This window comes from Cebus imitator, unplaced genomic scaffold, assembly GCF_001604975.1.
Source record: "Cebus imitator isolate Cc_AM_T3 unplaced genomic scaffold, Cebus_imitator-1.0 Scaffold359, whole genome shotgun sequence".
NCBI lineage: Eukaryota > Metazoa > Chordata > Mammalia > Primates > Cebidae > Cebus > Cebus imitator.
In genome coordinates this window covers 1,881,065-1,894,211 of record NW_016107674.1, presented here as the reverse complement: position 1 = coordinate 1,894,211, position 13,147 = coordinate 1,881,065, and the positions used below count along the sequence as shown (strand labels likewise).

General features: G+C 47.5%; 1 long non-coding RNA gene across 1 annotated transcript; it reads right to left on the bottom strand.

Annotated features, from left to right (window-relative positions):
- Positions 1 to 427: 427 nt before the first annotated feature.
- On the bottom strand, positions 428 to 10,298 carry LOC108288003. The gene is made up of 3 exons (XR_001818547.1): positions 10,108 to 10,298; positions 2,975 to 3,120; positions 428 to 2,617 (listed from the first exon to the last, which is right to left on the bottom strand). It is a non-coding gene; the product is annotated as an uncharacterized LOC108288003 (long non-coding RNA).
- Positions 10,299 to 13,147: the final 2,849 nt, after the last annotated feature.

Sequence of the window (13,147 nt, the reverse complement as noted above, 5' to 3'; positions counted from 1 at the left end):
CAGCACAGACAGCAAGTGCAAAGTCCCTGGGGCAGAAACGTGCTACGTGTGTTCCAGGAGCCGTCAGTGGGGAAGTGGACCGGGGAAGCGGAGGCGGTGAGAGAGTGAGGGTGATGAGGTCAGAACAACATTGAAGTGCCAAATCATACAGGGCCGTTGTAAAGACTTTGCCTTTATCTTTGAGTGAGGTGGGAAGTCATTGGTCTAGGGTCACAAGATAAAATATAGAATGCTTTGTAAATTTGAACTTCAAGTGGACAATAGTTTTTTTTTAGTACAAGCATATCCCAAATATTGCATGAAACATACTCACACTAAAAAAGTCCTGTTATTTATCTGAAATTTGAATTTAATTGAGTGTCCTGTATTTTGATTTGCTAAATCTGGCAGCCCTCTATTGGAGGGTTTTGAGCAGACTGAAAAAATTTGGCTTGGGTTTTAAACAGGATTGGTCTGGTTGCTGAGAATAGAGAGTAGGGTGTCAAAGTAGAAGCAGGGAGACCCCTTAGGAGACTATTACATAATCCAAGATGCTGAGACCTTTCCCAATGCAAAAGTAAAGAAGAAAGGGAGGGAAAAAGGGAAGGGAAGGAGGGAGGGATGGAGGAAGGAAAACTTAAAGTGGGCCAAGAGGAATTACTGCTGGAAATGTCCATTGAGGCCAGATCAGAGCAGGCTTATAATGCCACACAAGGGATTCGTACTGCATGTTTTAGGACATGGGAAGCCCTTAGAGGTTTTGGAGAAGGTGAATGACAGCAGACCTGGGTCTTAGAGGGACACTCTGCTACCACTGTGTTACAGAGGGTAGACAGCAGAGAGAGCAAAGCCAGTTCCAGCACTGCACAGTCTCTGGTTTAGAGATGCTGAGGCCTGAACAAGTGCAGGGCCTGTGGGTTTGTTCTTCATTAGCCCTAGAAAGATGTTCTTCTTTATCAATAGCCCCAGTACCAAAAGTATTAAATATGTCTGGGCTCCTGAAATGAAAAACAAAACATGTGGAGATTCACATGTCTCAAAAACTCATTGATCTAAGAAATGGGAAGACCTGCTCCCGACTCATCCCTCCACGGAAACATGCACACCCACTGCACACCCCAACGTCCTTCTGTCTGCCCCACAAACACCAGCGTGTCCACAGACAAGTCATCAGAAATGGAGGAATGGAGGTGATTTTCATGAAACCGTTTGATGATGACTCGTCCCAGACCCCTGTTTGAAACCCTCCAGCTGATGCACCCAAGATTAGAGAATGCTCAGTGGTCTCACCCCTGCGCAGGGTCTTGGTAGCAACACGACCAGTGCCCACTGTGGGGCATTTGCCTTGTGAGCGGGACCTACCATTCTTCACATTCTGGGAGAGGCCTTCGACTGTGGCAGCCTCCCCCACATCCCGCCTGCCTCTCCTACTCTGCCCAGAAGAGGAGAAAAGACCTACCCAATTGGTGAGTTTCAGAGGGAAAAACAAGGCTTCTTGGCTCAACTTCTTCTCTCTCTCCTGGAGGCATCATTTCTGTCCCACCATATGCCTCTGGTACCAGCAGCTGTCGGGTACACCAGGGACTAGGCAGGTATATCTAACTCCACAGAGAGCTGTCAGCAAGCCTGCATGGCACCGCTTCAATGCTGCGTTTTCCAGCGCAGTATGACCAGTAACACACGTAGTATTTTGCTCCGCATCTCTCGGGGTCTACTCACCTTCTCTTAATTGGTTCTAAACTCAGGAAAGGAAAAGAGGGCTGCTCTTTTACCCCTCTAAATTAGTAAGCCAAAGGCAAAGTTGCTGTAACTGGACCAAGGGGTCAGTGGCTTAAATAAGACAGAAGTGTGTTTGCCTCACACACAGGAGAGCTAAGCAGTCTAGACTGGCAGCAGGTTCCACTTCACACACTCTTTGGGGACCCGGGTTCTCCCTCTCAGGTCCTGGCATCCCCAGTGTTGGCCTCACAAGCATGATAAAGGCTGGGTCCCACTGCCCATCCAGCCCAGCCCACAGGAAGAGAGAGGAGCAGATAGAGGAGCAAGTGCCCAGTGTCGTAAGGCTTTATGGCTCAGAGGTGGCATGTGTCACCTCCATGTACCTGCAAACCCAGTACTACAGCCAAAGATGCCTGTGAGGACAAAGGACGTCTCTAGCTTGGAGGCTTCACTGCCCACCCACTCCACCTCTCACATCTCTGGATGATTCACTGACTCCGGCACTCACCATGTCCCTTCACAAGCTGGAATAATAACATCCACTCAGCTGCACAATGCTGGGCTGATGGAGCGTCGGTGAAGAGCATGGTCATTCTTGGACAATGTCATTATGAAGAAGCAGCTCCTTCATCCTGCTCCTTCTCGCCGGGGCTGCCTGGGGCTCTTCCTGACCATTCTAGGGTGCGAAGGAGCTGAGTTTCACCACCTAGCAGCCATGAGTGGGAGTCAGGTCTCAGCCTTGCCTGACACATAGAAGGCACAAGGCGATATTTTGAGCACTGAATGAATGAATGAGTGAGTGGGTGCGTGGGTGGGCGGGTGTGGGGTCAGCCCTCTTTCCAGGCTGATGCTCGGTCCTGCGGGCTGTGGCAGAGCACTGTGCCTCTTCCAAAGCTGCCCTTCCCTGGGTAGGAACATTCTGAGGCATGGCCAGCAAGAAATAAGGCCTAAGTAGAGAAAACATGGTTGAATAAGCACTAAAAAATAAATCAATAAAAATGTAAAAAACCTTAGCTCTTCGTTTTCTTTGTGACGGGCAGACTTACCATAAAAATGACACTGGGCCTATTCTCTCCAGTATCTACAAGTTTTTAAAAAATCCCCTTCCTGCAGTCTTTTCTGTCTGATGTTGGCTCTTTCTTTAGGATTTATGTCATAAAGACAGACAAACAACAAGGGTCTGTCTGCGCCCCATGGGGGAGGGTGTGGCTGCGTACACAGGCAGGCCTCAGGTGGGCTGCAGCCCTCACTGAGCTGGCATTTTGACAGAACTCACAGTTTGTGGACTAGAGATTGAGATGCTCCAGTCCTCAGCTAGGACAAACCAAGATGCTCTTATAGCATGCTGAGCTTCACTGACAAGTCCTATGGCCCAGTTTCCCTCGGATGAAAGAAGTTCAGGTACCAATTCACCATGTAGAGCTGTTTGGAAGGAAAAGTAAATGAAAAGCCATATCAGGTAACGCCAGTCTCCCATGCCCTGCTTGAGCTCTGCCTCATTCTTTTGGTTCTCTTACCCTATGTGACAAAGCATCTCAGATCCCATGAGAAGAATAATACCACCTTCTAAGCTACCATCCAAAGAAGTTCATGGAGTGCACGGTGTTAGGAGGACCCCAAAAAGGCTGTCAATTCACAGGTCTGCCGTCTTGGTAGTGTCCTTTGACAGACTTTTAAAATCTCCCTCTTACGGAAGAACTTGTTTTAGTGGGCAGATGCAAGCCTGAGAAAGAAAGAAAGTTTCAGTGAAATTGATTTTATCCTCCTAAGTACCCCTCGAGTCCAAAGATCAAGCAGCAAGTGCTACAAAGTAAAAGGTAGCATTACCTTGCATTTGGACAGACTCTTATCCTGCCCTGAATTAGAAAGAAGGAAAGGAGGGAAGGAGGGAAGGAGGGAAGGAGGGAAGGAGGGAAGGAGGGAGAGAGGGAGGGAGGGAAAGAAGGAAGGAAGGAAGGAAGGAAGGAAAGAAGGAAGGAAGGAAGGAAGGAAGGAAGGATGAATGGATTTTTTATTTCTCTGTTCCCACTGACCTCTCCTTCAGGGCAGACTTTGCCACAGCCTTCTGCAGCTCAGGCACTGACACTGGCTAAGCCAGGCCCTGACACTTGCAGAAAAGCACTGCCCCTCTCTGCTGGGTGCCCCAGAGGATTTAGGAGAAACAGGGCCCTCTCCCTTCTCTAACTCACCCTCAGGCTATGGGTCCAGAGAGCATCACCACCAAGGAGGAAAAAGAGAAAGCTTGGGAACCCAAGGGACCGCGGTTGCTGAAATCTGAGGCCAAACTCCTATGTCCTCCACTTGTTTGTTGTAAGCGCCTGAACACAGGCTCTCCACTTGCTGTGAAAGGTCGTGTTTATCGCCTTAGAAGGCAAATATTTTGTACCTAACCAGGAGAGAATTTTCTTCTTAGCACAGTTCTGCAGGGGAAGCCAAGCTCTCCCTCCGAGAGATCTGAGTATTGTGTGTCGAGTGCTCTCCAGAGCCCTTCTGCACAGACAGCCCCGAGCAGCATCGGGATTGAAACAGACCCCTCAGGTTTCTGGTTCTCCCATCCCTTTTGGGGTGGGGGGCAGGGAACAACATGCTTCTCACCCCACCCCAGAATGGGCACACTCCCGATGGAGAGGCACAGACAAAGCCCCTTAGGTCTAGTTCAGTGGTTCTCAGACTCTGCGCCATATCAGAATCACCAGAAAAAACGTTTTCCACCCTGATGACCAGGCCATCCCAGAACAACTCAGCCAGGATCTCTGGGGCTGGGACTAGTGCCCCCAGGTTCACACTGGAAATCTCCTGAGAAGTTTTCAAGGTATGGATACCCGATTCACAGTAACAAAGAGAACCAGCAATGGGGCGACTGCACCTCTTCACTCTGTCCCCACTCCTGAGTCCTCTCCCAGCGACAGCCAAGGCCCCTGGCCAGCCAATAATTTGGGATTGGAAACATTGATCCAGTAAGATGATAATAATGTTAATAACATCTGCCTCGTGCTCTGGACCTGGTATTCTAGGAAGAGCCTTTGCATAGATCAGCAAATTCAATCCTCCAAAAACCTTAGACAGCACTCTCCTAATTTGGGAAACGATCTCCAGAAAGTTAACTGACTGCCAGGGCCGTGCAGCTACTAGAGTGAAAGTGCCAGAATTGCAACTCAGCTCAACTGCATCCATGCTCCGAGCTTTTTAACCATTTTGCCTCAAATGTTCCATATTTCTTTATTGATATCCAAAGACCTGAACCTACCCATTTCTCTAAAAGCCAGTTCTCAAAAACAAAAAACAAACAAGCAAAACAAACAAACAACCAGTTTACCAAAAGTTAATTTGCTAACTTATCAAGTTACCAAAAATGTCCGCAAACCATCTACAGAGTTTACAGCCATATTGGTGCATAGGTGGTTTCAACAGATTTTGGAGATTTTTGCCCCAGGGCTTAGTTTTGATATCTCCAGCCTGTTGAGAAGAAGATGGAGGCCTTGGCCCTCCACAGCAATAGACTTCTGCCCCTGAGGCTGACTCCACACCATGCCTGTCCTGCTTCACCTGCTCCCACACCCCCAACCACAACCCCAGCTCTTGGCCACATAAAGAAGGAAAGTGAGAGAAAGAGTTTCTTCTTGCAGAGTCACAAAGCAATGCCACTCCATCCAGCTCTCCTAGACTTGGCAGAATCTAGTTCTCTGTCAGTTTGAGGTAAGTCAGCTCTTCATTAAACTGATTTTCAGTGAATTGACAAGAACCCTCTAATTGAAACCTCCATGCACTATTGTGGCACCTGTCACTGCCTACGTTGAGCATTTATCATGCTGAACTATAAATGCTTCTTTGCTTCCCTCCTGTGAGCTTGAGGGCAGAACCCCTCCATCCCTACCATTTCACTTTTGTATCTCCAGTACCTAACACGGTAGCTCCCTTCTTGTTGGGAACCATAAAATTCATCATTCAAATCAGGAAACTTTCAGAGTGAGAGTGGGGGCTAACTCGATGAGATAGTAGCACAATTGGCATAAACCAAGACTGTCCTGAGCAATACGGAGCAGGGTCGCTCGCCTGTGGTAGACATTCCAGTGCTGGTTGGATTCATTAAATCAGGAACCTTGCATGATATGAACCAGCTCGTTGAGTGCTGAAGGCGTTTGTCTCACATCTACTCTCCATGCCCGGTGAAGAGGAGTTTAGACCTTATCCTGAAGACTTCTAAGAGCCTGGAAGGTTTTTCATCCGTGGCCTGATGGGCCATGTGCTGTGTAACAATATGGTGCTATAGAAGACAGGCCAGATGGAACATGTGCCCATGTTGAGAAGCTCAGCGGGAGGGGTTTGTCTTTCCAGGCCAGGGAAGGCAAATGAATGAACTATGGCAGAGGGTTCAGATGGACTCGAGAGATGCGTCTGAGACACAATTGGGAGTCTTCACAACCAAATTGTTGGGAAAAATGGTGGAGAAAATAAACCAAGGAGGACTTCAAGTTCCCTGGCTTATGAATATGGGTAGGCAGTGGTTCTATCCATTATGAGAGGAATGCTCAGGAGAAGGGCATGCTTGGGAGCAGGACTAGGGGTGTCTGGAGAGTGAGTTCTGTTCTGGACCTACATGGGATTCCCAGGAGCCACCGCATACATGGTTCTGGAGCTCAGGGGAGATAGCAGGTTGGAGACCCAGTTGTGGGAGGCACAGACAGGTAGGGGTAGAGTGGAAGAGATCCCCCGAGGAGAGTGTGCACTGCAAAAGGAGAAGTGGGTTGTGGCAGGACCCCCAGGAACACCAACAGCAGCAAGAGCTTCTCCATAAGGCCCTCCCTGGGCTTCCTTCCTCTGAACCAGCAATGAGGGGGCCCTGTGGTTCTGCAGCCGTCTGTCCTCACAGTCCTCTGGGCTGCCTCCAGAACAGCTCTCCTACGAGGAATAATTCTTTCAGTTTACCATCTCTCAAAATTATGTTTCTTTTTGCTAATAATGTTCAGGCCCAAAACCCTGTCTCACCACCTTGGGTTTAATGTGATGAAAATCCATATTCACCTTGAGCAGGCTATTTCAGATAACAGATATTTATTTGATCAGACTCCATTATGCCCTCAGCTACATCCCTGCCTACAACAAAAAAAAAGCTCAGCCCAAGGTTTCAGAGACCATTGTTCGAGGTCCTTCAGTCCCTGGAACACAGTAACCACAAGAAGAGACAGATTAAAAATTAATGAATGTGCTGTACTGGGTGTCTTGCAGTCAAGGATATTTAAGTAGATAAAAGAACAAGGGGGGAGGGGAGGGTTTCATGGCTAATGGTTTTCTTTATAATTATTAGGTGGGAAAAATGGGTGAAGGGGTGGAGGAAGGGGCAAGGCAATGGAGACAGAATGAAAGGTCTGCATTAAGAGGCAGGGCCAGCAGAGGCGAGGCTGTGTGGACAACTGGGGTATTTTTAGGCTTGGATTGTGCGGGGGCGGGGCAGTGCACAATGAAGTGCGGAGGACGAGACGAAGGAGCAGAACGTTTCCACCCAGGCAGCCTCGCCTAAAGCCTGGCCAGCCCTGACTTGAATAATGAGGCTGTTTGGACTAGCCTGAGGCCGGTAGCAGAGACTTATGTAACAAAACAAAATTAAAAAGTCTTTGGCTTATCTACCATCCTCAAAGAAAACAGGAAGCTTCCGACACGTTGTCATCTTGTGTAGCCATGGAGTAGTTTAGTGTAGCAGCTCTGCTGTGGTTACCATCAAAGGATATGTGTGTTTCCTAATAAGAAGTAAATTAAAATGCCAATCTCACACACACACACACACACACACACACACACACACACTCTTGCTGAACCCTGAAGTGGAACAGACAATACCCTTTTTAATGAACTACAAAATCAACCAGATTTACTCCCATCTCCCCAAAAGAGCACGTAGTTAACTAGGAGAAAATCTAAGTATTTTCTAATACTGCGGAAGTATTGCAAAACCCAGAAGATCAAGAAGTTTTCCAAATCAAGCCTGAAGCAAACAAAGATTGTGTTTGGTTCAAGTCGTGCTCATAAAATATACCACTATGCTATTTTAAGGAAACAACTAAAATGTTGTGGATTAACTCCCTACAGAGAACAGAGTACGCCTAGGCTGAGGAATTGGTTAAGCATTATATTATCTGTGAAAACAGCCTGGCTTTTGGTAAGTTAGATGAAATGGACAGAGCTTGGGGAGCTGCAGAGTGAAAATCAGGGCTAGGATGGCCTCATGGGCCACCAGTCACTGTTTGGTTTGGGACCGTGAGCCAAGAGACCTTGGAGAGACAAGGGTGTCTCTCTTCCCAGGAGGTGGAGCTGATGTGAGGGCGCCTTTTCAAAGCACATCATCCATCCCAAAATACGGAGCCTGCTGAGGTCCCCAGCACAGTGGCTTGTGACATGACTCATCCCAGGGAGATTTATACATCTTACAGGTGCTCAGATCCACCCAGAGACTCAGATCCAATGGCTGGGGGTGGGGAGGAGGTAGGACAGTTCTGGCATCTATGGTTATCAAAGCTCTCCGAGGTGGTCTCAAAGTGCAATCATGATGACAGCCTTGCCGCTGCCCGTCCTATCCTGAGGTTGAGTCCCCTTCCCTTCCATACACATTTCTCCCCAGGCCAGGCAATGCCATTAATACCCCCTCCTCCACCAAGTGTCTGCAGATGGTGCAAAGCCCAGTCACGCTGAAAGCTGAGAGTCGGTGATTGTCTCTAAGTGAGGAGTGATGCAATATGATTTGTATTTTAGGAAAATAACCATGTAGGCAGGATGGCAGAAGGACTGAGGAGGGAGAGCCTGGGGGCAAGGAGACCAGTTGGGCACTTGACCGCTGTCAGCTCTCAAGGCCAGGAAGGAAGAGGGGCCAGGAATTGGAGGATATGGGAGAGAGTCCAAAACATGTTTGAGATGGAACCAACAAATTTGATGACTGTATGTGTGGGGGAGAGGGCAAGGGAGGAGCTGATGGTAAAATTTCAAGATAGCAAAATAAGGTTAAAAGTGACCAAAGTGACTAAAAATAAGATCAACTGTCTCAGGGAAGGAAGAAGAGCACCCATTGGCCTGGAGTGACTGTCCTCCTTTCTCACCCTAGGCCTTGGAAGGGCTGGAGCAGGTTACACAGAGCCAACATTAGACCTGCTGCCATGGATTGTTATTGCAGTAATTTGTGTTGGTGTCCGGACTCTGGCACCACCACATTCCTAAAGGCCAGGAATGGATCTGGTTCATCTTTTTTAGTCTCAGCACTTAGACCCATAAGCACGTAATGAGCACACAACACATATGCTAAAAAGACAAGTGGCATAATGGAACTGGGAACAGCCTCACTGGGAAATCCCACTGTTACCAAGTCAGCCTTATGACAGTTTCACATTAAGAGGAACCAAAACTCCTTATTCACCTGGGCTGCAAATGACTTGCATGCCCATGATGATGCCAGCGGTGTGATTTAGGAGGAAGTGTTAATGAGGAAAGGTTTTTAGGTTTGAGGTGTCATGCTTCAGTTTCCAGCGTGGGCAGCCTCTGACAAAAGCCGCTGTCCATGGTAGGTGCTGCCTCTGAACGTGGGAGAGGAAGGAGGCGGTTGGGGCCTGAGACCAGAACTGGCTTCTGTCCTTGTCATGGACATGCTGGGGCGGGGGTAGAGGGGCTTGGAGGGGCTAGAAGTAAACTCAGCCCGCAGAACCTGGGGAAATGGGGGGCAGACCACTTGGCTCAACAACAGAGGAAACTCCTTTGAATGGGATGCACGGTGGTGGCTGCAGCGATGAAAGGAGAGCGATCGTTTCCCAGAGGGCAGGGAGACAGATCCTGTACGGTTCTTCCCAACTGCTCTTCTTTGCTTCAGATCTCCATGAAACACCTCTTTCTTTTTCCAAGTTTTCTAAAATGACACAGTGAATATGTTTAATTAATTGGTCAATCAATAGCCAGTGATTATCAGACAGCTGCTATGTGTGTACTTAGAGAAAACTGCAATGTGCAAACTGGAGGGTGACCCAGAACAGTACGTATCTGACCTCAAACGTGCCTCAGGCGGCATTTGACCTGACGTTCCCAGCCCACCTCTCCTTACAGATGCTTTCTAAGTGGTTTAATCCCTCCTGCACCGAGAAATTGATCATGTCAGCTACAGTTCTATTTTTCACATAAAATCGCCCTCTGTTATTTTTTTTTTTTACTCTGAGCCATTTTCCTCTCTCCATCACCACCATCCCACTCCAATCCTCACAGGAGCCAGTGTCCCATTTGCCAATTAAAAGCACAATATCCATTCTTCTTTGTCTGCAATGCTGTGAAGGCTTCATTTTCACATTTCTCTTTGGCTGGAAGTGTTAACTTCCAGTTGCAGGAGGTGAGGGTGGATTTTCCTTTCCCTGTCTATGAAATTCAGTATACATTTGTACTTACTTTCTTTGCCCTGCAGGTTTGCCTCTTGAATTTCTCAAAAGTCAGCAAAATTCTGTGCTAGGCAGAGTCTAGGGGAGCTGTTGTTGACAGCTTGGGAGGGCGGAAAGGAAAGAAAAGGGAGAATGGAGGAAGACAAGAAATAAAGAGGAGACCAAAAGGAAAAATTAACTCTGGAGGCAGAAGGAAACTGTCCAAATGGTTTTGGAAACAACTCACTGGCTTCTGTTGTGTGCCGTGGGCTTTTGCTTTCAATGTCCTGACTCAGTCACCACCTTGTTTATTCCGTCCTGCGAGCCCGACCCGTGTCTAACAGACCCCTGCAAAGGCATCCGTCATGAAAATGAAGCTGTGTTGCAGTAAAGCACAACTAAAACTGAAGGGAAGAATTTAAGCTGTGAGATAAGGAAAAATATTAACATATAAATATTCAGAGGCTTGCCCTCTTCCCTGCCTGAGAAAGCTCTGGGCTTTTTCTAAGAGCATAACAGAAGCAATGTGGGGGAGAACCTCAAAGCCTGGCTAGGTTTGATTCAGAAAGAGCAGAGAATACATATGCAAAAGAGCAAGGAATGAGGGGCCCTGCCCCCACCTAATGGTGAGGAAATCAAGAGGAGGAAGGAAGGAGGGAGACTGCAGTGGGGTAGGGGAGAAGCCGCTATTCTGGGTGTGGGGGAAGGAGGGAAAGAACGTCTAGTTTTCTGTGCATTATGACTGTTATGTATCTTCAGCATTTTTTCACTAAACTGAAGGCTCAAGTTACCTCTAAGTATTTTGGGGTGATAGACTGTTCTTTGAATGTGACTTCATGCTGAGGAAGGGCCACACGGCAGCTCGTCATTGTATGGGCTACAGATACGTCCACCATCATTGTAGACACTGAGTCTGAGAAACAGCAGGCAAAGAAAGTGGAGTCATTGGAAGAGGGATGTTCAGAAAAAAAAAAAGAAGGAAACAAGACATTCATGATGGCGTAAAGAAGCCAGGCTCAGTCTTCCCTCACGCCGTCCCTGAATACTAAGCTCCATCACTCAGGGAGCAACGCCAGTCATGAGATCCAGGGTACTACTGCAGGCCCCCACATCTGCTCTCCTTGAAACAATCTCCTTCTTGCCACTAAATGTCAGCCGGTGGTTTCCTCTGTGACCAAAGCAGCACTGCCGACCCTCATAGGCTAACTGGGGGACGCCATGGTAGTGAAGGCAGGATTCATCTGCTGGAGAGGCCATTAACCGCCCTTCGCCAGCGGCTAGGGCCTCCCTCTGCGCTCTCCCTTGGTTTCTACAGATGAATCCACCATCTTGAGGGCTAAAGGGGACCTGTGACAGAACAACCCCTGCTTAGAGTTTATTGAAATTATTAACCAATTACCATCAGGAAGAATTCACTTTATGGCAAAAAGAAGTGCTCAGTTCCCAAAAGTCACCATTCGGGACATTTGAGGGAAGAACCGTTTGAGAGTTGCTAGGGAAGTGGGCAGGGGAAGCTCCCAGCCTTGAAGCCGCAGCTCCAGCTTCCTGGCTTTGAAAGCTGCACGCCTGGGGCTCCATCCGGGCCCTCTGGACAAAGAGCCTGCCACTCAGACAGGAGTTGTGAAGCACCAGACTGGGTGGAGGGCTTGACCCTGAACATGCAGGTTCCAACTCTCACCACCTCTGCCCTCCACCCTGACCTCCTCAAGTAGAAAGTGGGAATTCTTGCACCCTGTGAGATGCCATTTTGTCAAAGCAGCCATCGCAATCCTACTCCAAGACCTCAGCCTCTAAGAGTGGCCCAGGGAGGCCCAAATTCTCCCTGGGGTCCAGGGTCAAGTTTTGGTTCCCACTAGTTGAAATTGTGTAAACACCATGATCTCTGTTAAACTGCATACAACATATATAGATAAAATATTAAAAACATAACCCATGTCTACTTGAGAGTTAATCTTATTTTCTCCATCAAATAAAACTTTTCTATTTTCTCAATTTTAAGCCATGATCATTTGTAACTTTTGCAATCACAAAATCTCTCTTTTATTGTGAAAATAATTAAAAGCCCTTGCTCTGCCCCTGATTACCCAAGAGTAATTACCCTCTCTAAGCCTTTGTCTTCTCATCTGTGAAATGAGAAATGTGTGTGTGTGACTTGCTTGCTAAGATTCCATTCAGCACCAATATTCTGGAAATCTGTGAGAAATTTAACTACAAGTTACACTAATTTAGCCACAAGAGAGTACCATCCTACAAACCGCTGAGGAATCCCAATTATTTGTATCTAACTTGACAGAAAAAAAAATAAACTTGGCTTGGCATGGGGGACATCATTATATATACTAATTCTATTTTTTCATTTGGAGAACATGATGGTCTGCTCATTTATTAGACATTGCTAAGGGCCTATTACGTACTAGGAACCCTGCCAGGTGTTGTTATAACCCTCACAACAATTCTACGGTGTTGACGTATTAGTTGAGGTGATACTAGCCACTGTAACAGATAAACCGCCACCAGCTCTCAGTGGCTTACTGCAAGAGATGTTTGTGTCTCACCCACTTGAAGCCCAAAATGGATATTACTTATCGGGATGGAGGGATGCACTCTCCCAAGTGATGACTCAGACCAAAGGCTCCCCCATCTTGTATCTCTGTTGCCTTCAAGACTTGGCTTATTAGGTCACAGTTCTCAACTACCCTAATTTGTAAGGGTGGGAAGCATGAAGGACTTTTAAGGGCCAGATACTGCGAGTGGCTTCATAATCCCTGCTCATATTCTATTGGCCCTACTCAGTCACATGACCACATGTGACAGGCTTGGTGGTTAGCTGTCAGTCTTTGCCTTGATAGACTTTACCACCATTTCATTTCATTTCATTTTTTTCTTGAGACAGGGTCTTGCTCCGTCTCCCAGGCTGGAGCACAGTGGTGTAATCATGGTTTACTGCTGCCTTGATCTTCCAGGCTCAAGTGATCCTCCAAACTCAGCCTCCCTAGTAGCTGGGACTACAGACATGCACCACCATGCCCAGGTAAATTTATTTTATTTTCTTTTTTGTAGATATAGGGGAC